Source organism: Grampus griseus, assembly GCF_964374135.1.
Source record: "Grampus griseus genome assembly, chromosome: 11".
NCBI classification, from domain to species: Eukaryota; Metazoa; Chordata; class Mammalia; order Artiodactyla; family Delphinidae; genus Grampus; species Grampus griseus.
The window spans coordinates 30,475,719-30,492,933 of NC_139005.1; positions in this window are offsets into that span (position 1 = coordinate 30,475,719).

Genomic DNA, 17,215 nt, shown 5'->3' on the forward strand with positions numbered 1-17,215 from the left:
CAATTTCATTTCTTTTTATGGCTGAGTAATATTCCATTGTATATATGTGCCACATCTTTATCCATTCATCCGATGATGGACACTTAGGTTGCTTCCATCTCCTGGCTATAGTAAATAGTGCTGCAATGAACATTTTGGTACATGACTCTTTTTGAATTCTGGTTTTCTCAGGGTATATGCTCAATAGAGGGATTGCTCGGTTGTATGGTAGTTCTATTTGTAGATTTTTAAGGAACCTCCATACTGTTCTCCATAGTGGCTGTATCAATTTACATTCCCACCAGCAGTGCAAGAGTGTTCCCTTTTCTCCACACCCCCTCCAGCATTTATTGTTTCTAGATATTTTGATGATGGCCATTCTGACCGGTGTGAGATGATATCTCATTGTAGTTTTGATTTGCATTTCTCTAATGATTAATGATGTTGAGCATTCTTTCACGTATTTGTTGGCAATCTGTATATCTTCTTTGGAGAAATGTCTATTTAGGTCTTCTGCCCATTTTTGGATAGGGTTTTTTGTTTTTTTGTAATTGAGCTGCATGAATTGCTTGTAAATTTTGGAGATTAATCCTTTGTCAGTTGCTTCATACGCAAATATTTTCTCCCATTCTGAGGGTTGTCTTTTGGTCTTGTTTATAGTTTCCTTTGCTGTGCAAAAGCTTTGAAGTTTCATTAGGTCCCATTTGTTTAGGTCCCAAATTTTTGTTTTTATTTCCATTTCTCTAGGAGGTGGGTCAAGAAAGATCTTGCTGTGACTTATGTCATAGAGTGTTTGTCTATGTTTTCCTCTAAGAGTTTGATAGTTTCTGGCCTTACATTTAGATTTTTTTGTTGTTGTTGTTACGCGGGCCTCTCACTGCTGTGGCCTCTCCCGTTGCAGAGTACAGGCTCCGGATGCGCAGGCTCAGCGGCCATGGCTCATGGACCCAGCCGCTCCATGGCATGTGGGATCTTCCTGGAGCAGGGCACGAACCCGTGTCCCCTGCATTGGCAAGCGGACTCTCAACCACTGCGCCACCAGGGAAGCCCACATTTAGATTTTTAATCCATTTTGAGCTTATGTTTGTGTATGGTGTTAGGGAATGTTCTAATCTCATACTTTTACATGTACCTGTCCAGTTTTCCGAACACCACTTATTGAACAGGCTGTCTTTTCTCCACTGTATATTCTTGCCTCTTTTATCAAAGATAAGGTGACCGTATGTGTGTGGGTTTATCTCTAGGCTTTCTATCCTCTTCCATTGATCTTTCTGTTTTTGTGCCAGTACCATACTGTCTTGATTACTGTAGCTTTGTAGCATAGTCTGAAGTCAGGGAGCCTGATTCCCCCAGCTCCGTTTTTTGTTCTCAAGATTGCTTTGGCTATTCGGGGTCTTTTGTGTTTCCATACAAATTTTGAAATTTTTTGTTCTAGTTCTTTGAAAAATGCCAGTGGTAGTTTGATAGGGATTGCATTGAATCTGTAGATTGCTTTGGGTAGTAGAGTCATTTTCAAAATGTTGATTTTTCCAATCCAAGAACATGGTATATCTCTCCATCTATTTGTATCATCTTTAATTTCTTTCATCAGTATCTTATAATTTTCTGCATACAGGTCTTTTGTCTCTTTAGGTAGGTTTATTCCTAGATATTTTATTCTTTTTGTTGCAGTGGTAAATGGGAGTGTTTTCTTAATTTCACTTTCAGATTTTTCATCATTAGTCTATAGGAATGCCAGAGATTTCTATGCATTAATTTTGTATCCTGCTACGTTACCAAATTCATTGATTAGCTCTAGTAGTTTTCTGGTAGCATCTTTAGGATTCTCTCTATATAGTATCATGTCATCTGCAAACAGTGACAGCTTTACTTCTTCTTTTCTGATTTGGATTCCTTTTATTTCCTTTTCTTCTCTGATTGCTGTGGCTCAAACTTCCAAAACTATGTTGAATAAGAGTGGTGAGAGTGGACAACCTTGTCTTGTTCCTGATCTTAGTGGAAATGCTTTCAGTTTTTTACCATTGAGGACAATGTTGGCTGTAGGTTTGTCATATATGGCCTTTATTATGTTGAGGAAAGTTCCTCTATGCCTACTTTCGGCAGGGTTTTTATCATAAATGGGTGTTGAATTTTGTCGAAAGCTTTCTCTGCATCTATTGAGATGATCATATGGTTTTTCTCCTTCAGTTTTAATATGGTGTATCACGTTGATTGATTTATGTATATTGAAGAATCCTTGCATTCTTGGAATAAACCCCACTTGATCATGGTGTATGATCCTTTTAATGTGCTGTTGGATTCTGTTTGCTAGTATTTTGTTGAGGATTTTTGCATCTATTTTCATCAGTGATATTGGCCTGTAGTTTTCTTTCTTTGTGTCATCTTTGTCTGGTTTTGGTATCAGGGTGATGGTGGCATCGTAGAACGAGTTTGGGTGTGTTCTTCCCTCTGCTATATTTTGGAACAGTTTGAGAAGGATAGGTGTTAGCTCTTCTCTAAATGTTTGATAGAATTCGCCTGTGAAGCCATCTGGTCCTGGGCTTTTGTTTGTTGGAAGATTTTTAATCACAGTCTCAATTTCAGTGCTTGTGATTTGTCTGTTCAAATTTTCTATTTCTTCCTGGTTCAGTCTTGGCAGGTTGTGCATTTCTAAGAATTTGTCCATTTCTTCCTTGGCAGGTTGTCCATTTTATTGGCATAGAGTTGCTTGTAGTAATCTCTCATGAACTTTTGTATTTCTGCAGTGTCAGTTGCTACTTCTCCTTTTTCATTTCTAATTCTATTGATTTGAGTCTTCTCCCTGTTTTTCTTGATGAGTCTGGCTAATGGTTTATCAATTTTGTTTATCTTCTCAAAGAACCAGCTTTTAATTTTATTTATCTTTGTTATCATTTCCTTCATTTCTCTTTCATTTATTTCTGATCTGATCTTTATGATTTCTTTCCTTCTGCTAACTTTGGGTTTTTTTTGCTCTTCTTTCCCTAATTGCTTTAGGTGCAAGGTTAGGTTGTTTATTTGAGATGTTTCCTGTTTCTTAAGGTAGGATTGTATTGCTATAAACTTCCCTCTTAGAACTGCTTTTGCTGCATCCCATAGGTTTTGGGTCGTAGTGTCTCCATTGTCATTTGTTTCAAGGCTTTTTTTGATTTCCTCTTTGATTTCTTCAGTGATCACTTCATTATTAAGAAGTGTATTGTTTAGCCTCCATGTGTTTGTATTTTTTACAGATCTTTTCCTGTAATTGATATCTAGTCTCATAGCATTGTGGTTGGAAAAGATACTTGATAAAATTTCAATTTTCTTTAATTTACCAAGGCTTGATTTGTGACCCAAGATATGATCTATCCTGGAGAATATTCCATGAGCACTTGATAAAAATGTGTATTCTGTTGTTTTTGGATGGAATGTCCTATAAATATCAATTAACTCCATCTCATTTAATGTATCATTTAAAGCTTGTGTTTCCTTATTTATTTTCATTTTGGATGAACTGTCCATTTGTGAAAGTGGGGTGTTAAATTCCCCTACTATGAATGTGTTACTGTCGATTTCCCCTTTTTTGGCTGTATTTGCCTTATGTATTGAGGTGCTCCTATGTTGGGTGCATAAATATTTACAATTGTTATATCTTCTTTTTGGATTTATCCCTTGATCATTATGTAGTGTCCTTCTTTGTCTCTTGTAATAGTCTTTATTTTAAAGTCTATTTTGTCTGATATGAGAATTGCTACTGCAGCTTTCCTTTGGTTTCCATTTGCATGGAATATCTTTTGCCATCCCTTCACTTTCAGTCTCTATGTGTCCCAAGGTATGAAGTGGGTCTCTTCTAGACAGCATATAGATGGGTCTTATTTTTGTATCCATTCAGCAAGGCTGTGTCTTTTGCTTGGAGCATTTAATCCATTCACGTTTGCGGTAATTATTGATATGTATGTTCCTATGACCATTTCCTTAATGTTTTTGGGTTTGTTTTTGTAGATCCTTTTCTTCTCTTGTGTTTCCCACTTAGAGAATTTCCTTTAGCATTTGTTGTAGAGCTGGTTTGGTGGTGCTGAATTCTCTTAGCTTTTGCTTGTCTGTAAAGCTTCTGATTTCTCCATCAAATCTGAATGAGATCCTTGCCGGGTAGAGTAACATTGGTTGTAGGTTCTTCCCTTTCATCACTTTAAGTATATTGTGGCTCTCCCTTCTGGCTTGTAGAGTTTCTGCTGAGAAATCATATGTTAACGTTATGGGAGTTCCCTTGTATGTTTTTTGTCATTTTTCCCTTACAGCTCTTAATACATTTTCTTTGTCTTTAATTTTTGCCAATTTGACTACTATGTGTCTTGTCATGTTTCTCCTTAGGTTTACCCTGTATGGGACTCACTGTGCTTCCTGGACTTGGGTGGCCCTTTCCTTTCCCATGTTAGGGAAGTTTTCAACTATAATCTCTTCAAATATTTTCTCTGGTCCTTTCTCTCTCTCTTCTCCTTCTGGGACCCCTATAATGTGAACGTTGTTGCATTTAATGTTGTCCCAAAAGTCTCTTAGCCTGTCTTCATTTCTTTTCATTCTTTCTTCTTTATTCTGTTCCACAGCAGTGAATTCCACCATTTTGTCTTCCAGGTCACTTATCCGTTCTTCTGCCTCAGTTATTCTGCTATTGATTCCTTCTAGTGTTGTTTTCATTTCAGTTATTGTGTTGTTCATCTCTGTTTGTTTGTTCTTTAATTCTTCTAGGTCTTTGGTAAACATTTCTTGCATCTTCTCAATCTTTGCCTCCATTGTTTTTCCGAGGTCCTGGATCATCTTCACTATCATTATTCTGAATTCTTTTTGTGGAAGGTGGCCTATCTCCACTTCATTTAGTTGTTTTTCTGGGGTTTTATCTTGTTCCTTCATCTGGTGTATAGCCCTCTGCCTTTTCATCTTGTCTATCTTTCTGTGAATGTGTTTTTTGTTCCACAGGCTGCAGGATTGTAGTTCTTCTTGCTTCTGCTCTCTGCCCCCTGGTGGATGTGGCTATCTACATATTATTTTTAAGTGTTATAAAAACTGTTAAGATGTATTGTGATATACCTCAGTTCACCTCTTCATTTTGCTATATAGCCATATTCTCTGTATCTTTTCTCCAAAGTGCTCAAACACTCCAATTAAAAATTTATTCTAAAGGTAGCAACAAGAATTATTATGTCTCCATGAAGAAAAAAAGCTCAACATTTCTAATTACTAAAAAAATGTAAATCAAAACTACGATGAGGTTTTACTTCACACCATGCAGAATGGCCATCAAAAAGTGTACAAATACTGAACGCTGGAGAAGGTGTGGAGAAAAAGGAACCCTCCTACACTGTTGGTGGGAATGTAAATTGGTACAGCGACAATGGAGAATAACATGGAGGTTCCTTAAAAAATTAAGAATAGAACTACCATATGATCCAGCAATCCCACTGCTGGGCATACACCAAGAGAAAACTGTAATTCAAAAATATGCACACACCCCAATATTTATTGCCACACTATTTACAATAGCCAAGACCTAGAAGCAACCTAAATGTCCATTGACAGATGAAGGGATAAAGAAGATGTGGCATATATATATATATATGAGGGTAATAGTCCATATATATATAATGGAATATTACTCAGCCATAATAAAGAATGAAATAATACCATTTACAGCAACATGGATGGACCTAAAGATTATCATACTAAGTGAAGCAAGCCAGAGAATGACAAATATCATATGATATCACTTATATGTGGAATATAAAAAAAATACAAATAGACTTATTTACAAAATGTAATAGACCCACAAACATAGAAAACAAATTTATGGTTACCAAAAGGGAAGGGGGGAGAGGGATAAATTAGGAGATTGGGATTAATATATACACATTACTGTATATAAAATAGATAACCAACAAGAACCTACGGTATAGCACAGGGAAGTAGACTCAATATTTTGTAATAACCTATAATGGAAAATTCTGAAGAAGAATATATATATATATATATATATATATATATATATATATATATATATATATATATATATAAGTCACTGTGCAATACACCTGAAGCTAACACAATGTTGTAAATCAATTATACTTTGTTTAAAAAGAGTAAAGTGTACATTAAAAAAAAGAATAATTTTGCCTGGATATTTGCAGGGTTTTGCTGGCTTGTTTTTGCTTTGCTTTTGCTTTTACAAATTTCTGGAAATCGAAGTTTCTGGATTATGTATGGACTGCTAGAATTACGATTTATGAGGATGGAGGTTATGTTCTTCCCTGCCGAACTCTCAGAATTTCATCCTGAGCTCTGTAAATATCTAAATTAAAGAATGAAGTAAAGGGAAGAAATATATTATTTTTTGTTTGAAGCTTTTTCTGATTATATATGAAGTCCTAGAATTCATAAACTGCCTTTATCTTTCTTTTACTGCCTCTTCTTTTTTGCAGTACGTGGGTCACTCACTGTTGTGGCCTCTCCCGTTGCGGAGCAAGGCTCCGGACGCGCAGGCTCAGCGGCCATGGCTCACGGGCCTGGCCGCTCCGCCGCATGTGGGATCTTCCCGGACTGGGGTACAAACCCGTGTCCCCTGCAACGGTAGGCAGACTCTCAACCACTGCGCCACCAGGGAAGCCCCTGCCACTTCTATAGAATTAGCAGGATATCTCCAGAGCCATGGATTACTGCAGGATCCCTCTATGAAATGCCTCTGCTTCCCTTCCCTTTATTGTTAGATGTGCTCCTAGAGGGCTTTAAGTTACTGATTAGGGGATGAGGTTCCAGAGTTTATAGAAGAAACTTTGAAGGCAGCTTTGTTGCTCATTTCAAGTGTGACATTGGGCATGTTACTAAACCTCTCCAAATGTTCGATTTCCTGTAAAATGGGGATAGTAATAATTCCTATCCCAGAAGGCTATAGAGGGTGATAAATGAGATAATTCATCTAAAACATTTAGTGCTGCTTGGCACCAAAGGAATCACTCAATAAATATTAGGTATTATCATTATTATTACTAGTACTACAATTATATGTTTATTTAACTGTAAGTTCCATGAGAGCAATAACCATTATTTTTTAAGCTTCATACCTAGCATAGTATTTGGTACATGTGTGTTGAACTGAACTATGCTTATGATCTACAGAGAGAAATGTGAAGAATAAATATTCTTCATTTTTTCCTGATCTCTTGGATGGGGAAGTGTAGGAAGAAAACAATAAGTTTGGCCTATTGAACCATAAGGGCTGATTGCCTGATCTATATTTCTAAATTAAAAGTTAAATTCCCCAATATTTAAAGCTGTGGAAATTGCCTTATAACATCAAAGTGAGAAAACTTAAATTTGAGCAAAAGCCAAGCAAGGATACTTGCATGCCTATGATCTGTTTTTCCTTGCATATACTTCTTAGTTTTAAAAGCAATACAGGTGAAGTAAGAGATGATCAGGAAGAGAGAGGATGAAGTGCTAGAGAAATGTGTTTATTTACTTTATTTCACCCTGTTATTACATTAAGGGAATATTCCAGTTGTCTTTGTAGCAAAGCAATTTCCCCCACCCACATAGAAAACTATCACAAGGTGATTCTTCCACCATGGCTAGATGCAGATCTTTCCACATTACTTGGAAGAAGTTTCAAGAAAGTTTCCTTAAAGAAACTCACTGTGTAAATGCATGATAATAATGAGTTGTAAGTTCATTAGAACTTCTTCCCCACTCATGAATTGTGAATTCCTTGCCAAATCAACCTTTATTTGCACAACTGCATGTTTTAAACAACACATACTAAGTGCCATAAGTGGGGATAGTGATATTTTAAAATTCTCAATACAATTGATTTTTCTGAATTCCTTATGCAGCATAATAAAAGAATTTAAAATCTCATATATAGTCCACTTTGAGTACCCTCTTAGAGCTGTCAGCCCATAACTCAACTGATAAAGTGACTCCACCAGACTAAAGTGGAGCCCATTAAAACATTACATCATGCTGTACACACTGAACCAAGAAAGGATCTTCTCGTATGGTACCTCCATGAGTAGCTTGTCCAGTGAATATTTCAATGACTCAAGCAGTAATGATTCTACTCTTGCTTGAGAAAATATTTTGTAAGCTACTTATCTTGGTCTTAGGAAATTGAGACACATTGACTCTTCGAGCTACACAAAACATTTGTGATCATCAAGTCCAATCCTCTTGTTTTTGAAGCTTATCCAGGATCTAGTTGGTGGAAGAACTGGAACTAAAGCCCAGGTTTTCTGTTCTTTTCACTCCCTGACACTGATTCCTATTTATTTAATGTAAAAATAAGTGAGTTTATTTATATCACTCTGTTCCTTCTGTAATATAATTAAGGATGTATTTTCCAAGCAATTGTTTTCACATGAGAAAGTTCTTCAATTTCATATTTATGTTTTTGATGATATAGTATCTCTTCAGTTTTTAAAATATGCAAAAATTTAGAATTTTTTCTCTTTCAGATAAATTGTCATTTGATAAAAATTTATTACATTTAAGTTCTTTAAAATACTAAAACTAAGTGAAATTAGTGCTACTCAGTGAAATGTCAGTTATTGATTTGGGGAATGTAGCCTAGGACCCATATTTTAAAGTAAGACTTAGGTATAAACATATGGACATGAATGAATATCTATGTTTTTACAACATTGCAGGTAACTGTTTCATTGTGTAGTAAACTAACAATCCCATTCTTTTCCAGTGACTATACTAGCAATGCAAATATAATTTGAAGTTATAATTTCATTTCTCTTAAGTAGTCTGTGAAAACTTAGGCATTAAAATTCTTAAGATTGTCCATATAGAGTCAAATATTTTCCATGTGACTCTTATGGCATGAAATTCATGAGGGTCACATGCCCTTAACTGCTTTAGGGAGCATAGCCCTTGAGATGACTCTGTTTCTCTCAGAATTCTATAAGGCTTTTCCTTTATGAACAGCATCTGACTCCTTAACCCAAGGGACAAAAATCTCACTGGCTAAAACATCCAGGGAATTATTTGTCCTCTTTATTACCATCATCAAATAAGTTCTCCTCTTAGAATAGTATCAAATCCAGACTGCATCATCCCCCTGTAACCTAGAGTGACATATCTAGGGTTTGGAGTCAGAACAGACCTGGGTTTAAATGCTGACCCTACCACTTAATAGCTGTGTCACTGTGGGAAAATTAAGGAATCTTGCAGTGCCACAGTTTACTAATGTGTTTAGAAGACAATAATTCCTACCTTTCAAGGTGTATGTACATAAAGTAATATATATAATCTGCCGCCAGATAATGCCTAAAACATAGTTGGTTCTGAATAAGTTTTATGACTTATATTATTACCCTTTATACAACAAGTAATCCCTGCCTTCTAAGTCTTCAGGTACTTAAAGATCCTCACATTTCAAATGACCAAAACTAATGCTGATCATTAGGTGGCCATATTTTCTCAATATTTCTTTCTAGGCTATTTTATCTTCTTTTTAACACTTAGCTATCACATTTCTGGCATGTGCTCATTATGGTAAGACTTTTTAGTCTAGTGCTTTCCCTCTGTGGAAGACCAGAATCCTTAATTATGTACTTCCCCTTAGCCACATAACCAGGAATTTTGGAGCTCCTTAAGAAGATTAATTCAACTTGCTACCTTTGTCATAAATTAATTGACATTATGTGCATGGGTTTATTTCTGGGCTGTCTATTTTTTCCATTGGTCTATGTGTCTGTGTTTGTGCCAATACCATACTGTTTTGATGACTATACTTTTACAGCATAGTTTGAAGTCATGGAATGTGATACCTTCAGCTTTGTTCTTCTTTCTCAAGATTGCTTTGGATATTTGAGGTCTTTTGTGGTTCCACTACAATTTTTAGAATTCCTTGTTCTAGTTCTGTGAAAAATGCCATGGGTATTTTAATAGGAGCTGCACTGAATCTGTAGATTGCTTTGGGTAGTATGGGCATTTTAACAATATTAATTCTTCCAACCCAAGAACACAGGATATCTTTCTATTTATTTGTGCCATCTTCAATTTCTTTCATCAGTGTCTTATAGTTTTCAGAATATGGGTCTTTCACCTCCTTGGTTAAATTTACTCTTAGGTATTTTATTCTTTTTAATGCAATTGTAAGTGAAATTTTTTCTTAATTTCTCTTTCTGATAGTTATTCTTATATAAAAATATAACTGATTTCTTTATATTTACTTTGGGTGAAATAGGTGAAGGGGATTAAAAGATACCAGTTATAAAATAAATGTCATACTGGAATGTAATGTACAGCACAGGGGAAATAGTCAATAATATTGTAATAACTGCATGGTGTGTAATGTATTAAAATATCAAATCACTGTTGTACACCTGCAACTATACTTCAATAAAAACAAAAACAAACAAACAAAACCTGATACCATTTCTGCACCAAAGCTGCCTTTATTTTAGACTACTGAACTGAGGGCTGTTTTATCAGCAAATCAATGGCAAATCTGGATGTGGAAGCCAACAAGCTAGATTACCAGCTCTTTGTGACACTGAAAGAACACTTCCATTGACTGATTTCTTCTTCTGTGGGGTTTCAACAATACCTTAGTGAGAATCTGCCTAGAGACAGGAGCACCTTCCTGTATTTCGATATGATGCATCCGCACACTCACAGACAATTCTGGATTGGCCTTAACTGAAGAAATGGGAAGCCAAGCACTCTACTTAAGAATGGCAAGTCAACCTAACTAATAATTGCACTTACTTCTAGCTTTCCTACAGCAATAGTACTTCGTCTGTATTACTTAACCACTGAATATTTATGGTGTGGGTTTTTCTGCTTAGAAATAACTAGCTAATATTTATCAAATCCAATTTAGTTTTATTAGATAACTTAATTTTGTCTAATTTTCCAGATCCTTAGCATAATAAATAATCTGGCTCTAATTTCAATATATTTCCCCTTGGCACATAAATGGAAATGTCTCCGTATTCTTCAGCACTTAGTGATTTTTGTTTGTTTGTTTGTTTCCTCATGGAGGCTGAAAGGAAGAGAAAATATACCCTAAATTAATAAATGCTTATGTGATTTACTTTAATAATTCAGTTTTGTGCCAAAGCCCAGAATGAATTATCCTTTATAAACATTAATAATTTAGTTTTGTGCCAAAGCCCAGAATGAATTATCCTTTATAGACAATCTCTAAAACTATGAATTTAATGTTTTAATAGTTGAATGTTATTAATGAGTGATGAAGAGAGATTTGAATAGAGAAAAATTATCAAAATTATCAAATGCAATATTTATGTAACTTATAATATATATAACTATTACCTAGGTGTGTGTATGTGTGTGTGTGTATATAAAATACATTGTTGAGGTAAATTTTGAATTGAAGCAAAATTTAATCCTATGATACAGACTGCTTATGGAGATACTATACCTATGAGGGTTTACATATCATTTTCTTGGCATTTTGAATTTGGGCTCCTCAATAATTAAAAATATTTTCCCTCCCAGTATAAGCTCAGTTATGTTTAAATGTGTAATTTTTAAATGGAGGAGATAAATAGAAAAATAAACCAAATACTCTCCTGTTCAACCATCATTATTTACTACCTCAGATCTTCAGCCTGATGAGCACTTTTGCTTTATAAAATCTGTCAATCACTCTAAAGTGTTTATCTGCAGGTTTGGAATAAGGAGAATTTAATCTGAAAATAACCCAGTTCATCCTCAACAATTTGGAGGTTCTGAATTACCTATCCTAATATACAATTTTAGTTCATAATATTGGTACATATTTAATAACAAATATGCAGAATTCCTGTGGCTGTTTATTCTTTGTGATAAAATTCAAGATAGATTGTACTATAAATTTTTTTCTTGATTATTCATAAATATAGAGGGTGAGAAAAAAAGTATTAAGCTGAAATAGAGTTTTTAAAAACTTATGTTTGCTCTCATTTAATGCTATCAAACTGTTGAGACATTACCAAGAGCATGTTTTTCTAGCTAGTAAGCTATGTTCAGAAATGTTTTCCAGTTTAATACAAATACATGCATTCAGAAAAGGAAATTGCTGTGTCAGGTGTTGTTAGGTCCCAGGCAGATTGTTTCCTGTTTTGGAAACCACTGTGCCCAGTCATTCAGAGCTAAGATGATTCTATTTGCCCTCTAAAAGGGGAATTGGCTAGCTCAGTGAGAATGACTTCCAAATATTTCAGTGGAATTGAAGCTTAGCGTGTAAGACTCACTAGATACCTAAATATAAAACCATTTTGCTCTTTTCCTATAAATTGAAAATCTGCATTTTTATATTCTGTGATTTTTTACTTCTTTCATAATTAGTATCTTCATACCAAAAGAATTTAAATTTTAATTTATGCTATCAATCTTATGAAATCTCTTCTAGTAAGATGAAACGTAATTTTATAGTTACAGGAAATTCTTGGCTACTCACATTGATAGAGAGTCAAAGTTTTGGAGGTCATATTTTAGTCAGTAACCCACTTTCCCAATCATGTTTTCTATATAATCTGTTATTAATAAGCAAATTAATTGATGTAAATTTTATATTACTCCCGACTTTTACAATATAATTTGCTTTGTATACCCAACACTCTAACCTTCTTTCCTTTGGTAAATGCATTATATATATATATTTTTTGTAGAAATTTTCCTCTGACCACCTTTTTCTAGTAAGAGCTGCCAGTTACTACCCAGTCACCTCTAGTTACAGTGATTGCACCAAGCCAGGCTAATAGCAAGCATTCCCCACGATTTTTCTAATTTAATCAGGGAAGGGACATGTGTATGGAGATATTTGTTTACTAGATGCATTAACTAATTTGGGAATTTTCTGTGATCATTTATTATTTAGTGTTTTTATAAATTGATAACAAATTTCCTCCTTACATAACAAAACTAGAAAGAAACATATTGTTATATTTGCACCTTATGTTAATATGGAATTTAACATTTTTAGGTAACCAAACGTGTTTTATTTTATTACCACTAAGTTTGTAAAGTTTTCTTGCTGCAGTGTTTGACTAATGCTCTCAATAATAGATTACACTAATACTTTCCAAGTTTTGAGCATTTGTTCATTTACTTTTGCCAAGTAGTAGATCATGTGACTTCAACTCTGCAATGATAGAAAATGGCAATTATTTTGCTGAGTTAATTCTGGAAAGTAATAATTCCTACCTAATAAGCAGAATTCAGTAACAAGGAGACTATTTCCTCACTTCCTTGCTTTGTTTAAGGCTCAGGACCACCTACTGAGTGGGTGAAGTTAGAAAGGCTATTTGCAATTGCTTTTAAAACGAAAAAAAATTTATGCACCTGTTGCACAGCTGTAGTGACAGCCTAAGAGGGACAAAGCAATGAGGGAGTGTGCTCAGTAGTTATTTCTTTCACATGAGGTGCAAATGCTTTGCTGTTTTAAGAATTCACATGCAAAGCATGAGACTAACAATATCCTCAATGAATTTTTCTGTGAGAGAGTCTATTCTGCCTTTCATCTTTAATTTGTGGAAAATAATAAAGTGTAGCTGATTTCCAAAGGTATTCATAGGATAACTTCATAAAAGAGCTCATAGAATGAAAAAAATTTTAAGGGAAAAATGAGAGAAAAACAGAGAAAGTGATTTTTGAGCCACTTCCATCATCATGGAAAGTTCTATTGAACAGTATCGCTCTGGAGAGATTCCTTTTTTATAAAAATACAGTTTCAAATAGAGCTTTGGATAAAATTGTTAGATTCATTCCCAGTTTTATTTTCTCTTAGATCTTAAGATTTGTCTATCAAAAATAGAACAAAACCCAAAAATCATGATATGTTTTTACACTGGAATATTACTGAGCAATAAAAATGAACAAATTATAGGTACACACAAATATGGATAAACCTTATCTTTTTATTTTTTATTTTATTTATTTATTTATTTTTGCGGTACACGGGCCTCTCACTGTTGTGGCCTCTCCCATTGCGGAGCACAGGCTCCGGATACGCAGGCTCAGCGGCCATGGCTCACGGGCCCAGCCGCTCTGTGGCATGTGGGATCTTCCCGGACCAGGGCACGAACCTGTGTCCCCTGCATTGGTAGGCGGACTCTCAACCACTGCGCCACCAGGGAAGCCCTTATCTTTTTTTTAAAAAAAATTATTTATTTATTTATTTGGTTGCAACAGGTCTTAGTTGAGGCATACGGGATCTTCGTTGCCACATGCAGGATCTTCATTGTGGCATATGGGATTTTTGTTTTTTAGTTGTGGCGGCATTCAGGATCTTTAGTTGTGGCATATAAACTCTTAGCTGTGGCATGTGGGATCTAGTTCCCTGATCAGGGATCTAATCCAGGCCCCCTACATTGGGAGCGTGGAGTCTTAGCCACTGGACCACCAGGGAAATCCCTGGATAAAACTTATAATTGTAACGTTGAGCAAAAGATTTAAGATACAAAAGAAAACTATTAGTATATATCCCTTTACATAAAGTTCAGAAAGAGGGATGTATACACAGTTGGTAAAAACAACTATAACAAAATCAAGGAAGGAATTATTATAAAATCATAATAATGGTTATGGGCAGAAGGCAGAGGGAGGAGGATATACTCTAGAAAGCATACATGGGTGGGCTTGTAGGTTGCCAGCAATGTTCTATTTCCTACCTTGTGTGGCAGTAACATCTGCGTTTTTCTATAAACTCTCTTGAATGTGTTATATTTTGCAGTAAAAATAAGCTAAAAACCACTGTCATAGTTAGTTGAAACTGCCTACTTTTTTGAAGATATAAAATAATTTTTAAACTGATACACTGAGGGATTATTTATAACTGCATGAAGTGTACAGATTTTTAGTATGCAAGCTACAGTGTTACCTTTTAGTGATGAGAGGAAATCCTTCATTTAAAAAATGTAGGCAGTAGATTATGGTACACATACTTAAGTAGAAATAAGACGTTATTTCTTGTTCCCTGGTGGTTTACATAAATTGGATGGCATATTTTTATTCTATAAGCATCTAGATGCTCTAAATATCTTTACTAAGTTTGCTTTCATTTTCTTCTAGATGTCATGTCAAATAAAAGATTAATTGAGGTGTTTATGGATTTAAAAGTTGATACTGATTCAGTTGGAAGCATTAATTACGAATAAGTTAGCACAAAAAATTCTCCTACTATCACTAAATCCAGATTAGACTCAAAATTTTCAGTTGAAAATGCTTCACGTATTCAAAATAATCTCTTGTGCTATAAAATGTAAGGCTTTGGAGGCTTCATCCTCAGATAATTGTACAGCAAGAAGGATGATTTGCACTCAATTATTCCTATAACCCGAGGTGGTTATTTATAAGGAGATAAACCTGAATATATATAAGAACCCATGATTTGGAGCCTAACTACTCTTCCAACTTAATTCCTTGCTCCTCTACACTTCCCACTATGAGTTGATGAATATTAAGCTACTTGATGTTTTGTATCTCCATGCCTTCAACTGTTGTGTGAAGATTCCTTTGGTTACATGTTAGAAAAGTCAATTCAAGCTAGGTTAGGAGAAAGTAAATTTAAAAAAAAGTTTGAAAAAGATATTAAATACTTACTGTACAATTCCAAATCAGAAGTAGTAAATATTATTAAAATTTGATGATGTGGTTCCAACCGCATGGACTGACCCCATGCAAAAACACCTGCAACAGTTGTGGTTGAGCCTTACAGCCAGTCATACTAGGGGGCCAGCCCAGCACACAAGCATACATGTAGTATTCATAGCCCAGCCACAACAAGAGGGTACATGCAGCCCAAACATGGGACACTTCTGGAGTACCTGGTTCTGGTGGCCAGGGAAACCATGTTACTGGGTCCCACATAAAGCCACTCTTTCAAGACTGGGAGATGTAGCTAATCTACCTAATATAGAGAAACAAACACAAAAAAGAGCTAGCTAAAATGAGGCTACAAAGGAATAATTTCCAAGAGAAAGGACAAGCCAAAACCTCAGAAAAAAAAAACTAAACAAGACAAAGATAAACAAGCTACCAGAAAAAGAGTTAAAAATGGTCATAAGGATAGTAGCTGAACTCAGGAGAAGAATGGAGGAATACAGTGAGAACTTCAACAAAGAGATAGAAAATGTAAGAAAGAATCAATGACAGCTGAAGGATACAATAACTGAAATTTAAAAAAATATGCTAGAGGGAATCAATAGCAGATTAGGTGATGAAGAAAAGCATATTGGTAATCTGGAAGACAGGGTAGTCGAAATCACCCAAGTAGAATAGCACAAAGAAAATAGGTTTTTGAGAAGTGAGACTAGCTTAAGGGATTTATAGTACAACATCAAGTGTACTAACATTCATATTATAGGGACCCCACAAGGAGAAGAGAGAGAGAAAGGGACAGAAAACATATTTGAAGACATAATGGTTTAAAGCTTTCCTAACCTGATGAAAGAAGTAGACATCCAAGATCAGGAAACAAAGAAGTCCCAAACAAGATGAACTTGAAGAGATTCACACTATGACACATTATAATTAAAATGTCAAAAGTTAGAGACAGAGAATCTTAAAAGGAGCAAGAGAAAAACGTATAGTTATATAAAGGGGAGACACCAAAACAGTATCAGCTGAATTTTCAGCAGAAAATTTATAAGCCAGATGGGAGTGACACAACATATTCAAAGTGCTGAAAGAAAAAAACTCACAAAGGAGAATACTCTATCCAACAAGGTTATCATTCAGAACTGAAGGAGAGATAAAAGTGTTTCCCAGACAAACAAAAGCTAAACAAAGTTTATCACCACAAACCACCCCCCTTACAAGAAATGTTAAATGTACTTGTTCAAACTGAAAAGAAGAACAAAAACTAGATATACAAAAAAGTATGAAAGAAAAAATCTCACTGATAAAGGCAAACATATAGTAAAGGTATTGATCAAATACCTATATAGCTACAAGGCTAAAAGAAAAAAGTAATACAATTATCTACATCCACAATAATTAGTTAAGGGATACACAAACAAAAAGATGTAAAATATAGCATGAAAACCATAAAACATAGTGGGAGGAGTAAAAATGTAGTGCTTTTAGAATTCACTCAAGCTTAAGCAGCCATCAACTTAAAATAGACTGACACATATATAGGTTGTTATATAAAAACCTCATGGTAACCACAAACCAAGAACCAATAATAGGTAAACAAAAATGAAAGAGAAAGGAATCCAAATATAGCACTGAAGAAAGTAATCAAATTGAAAGT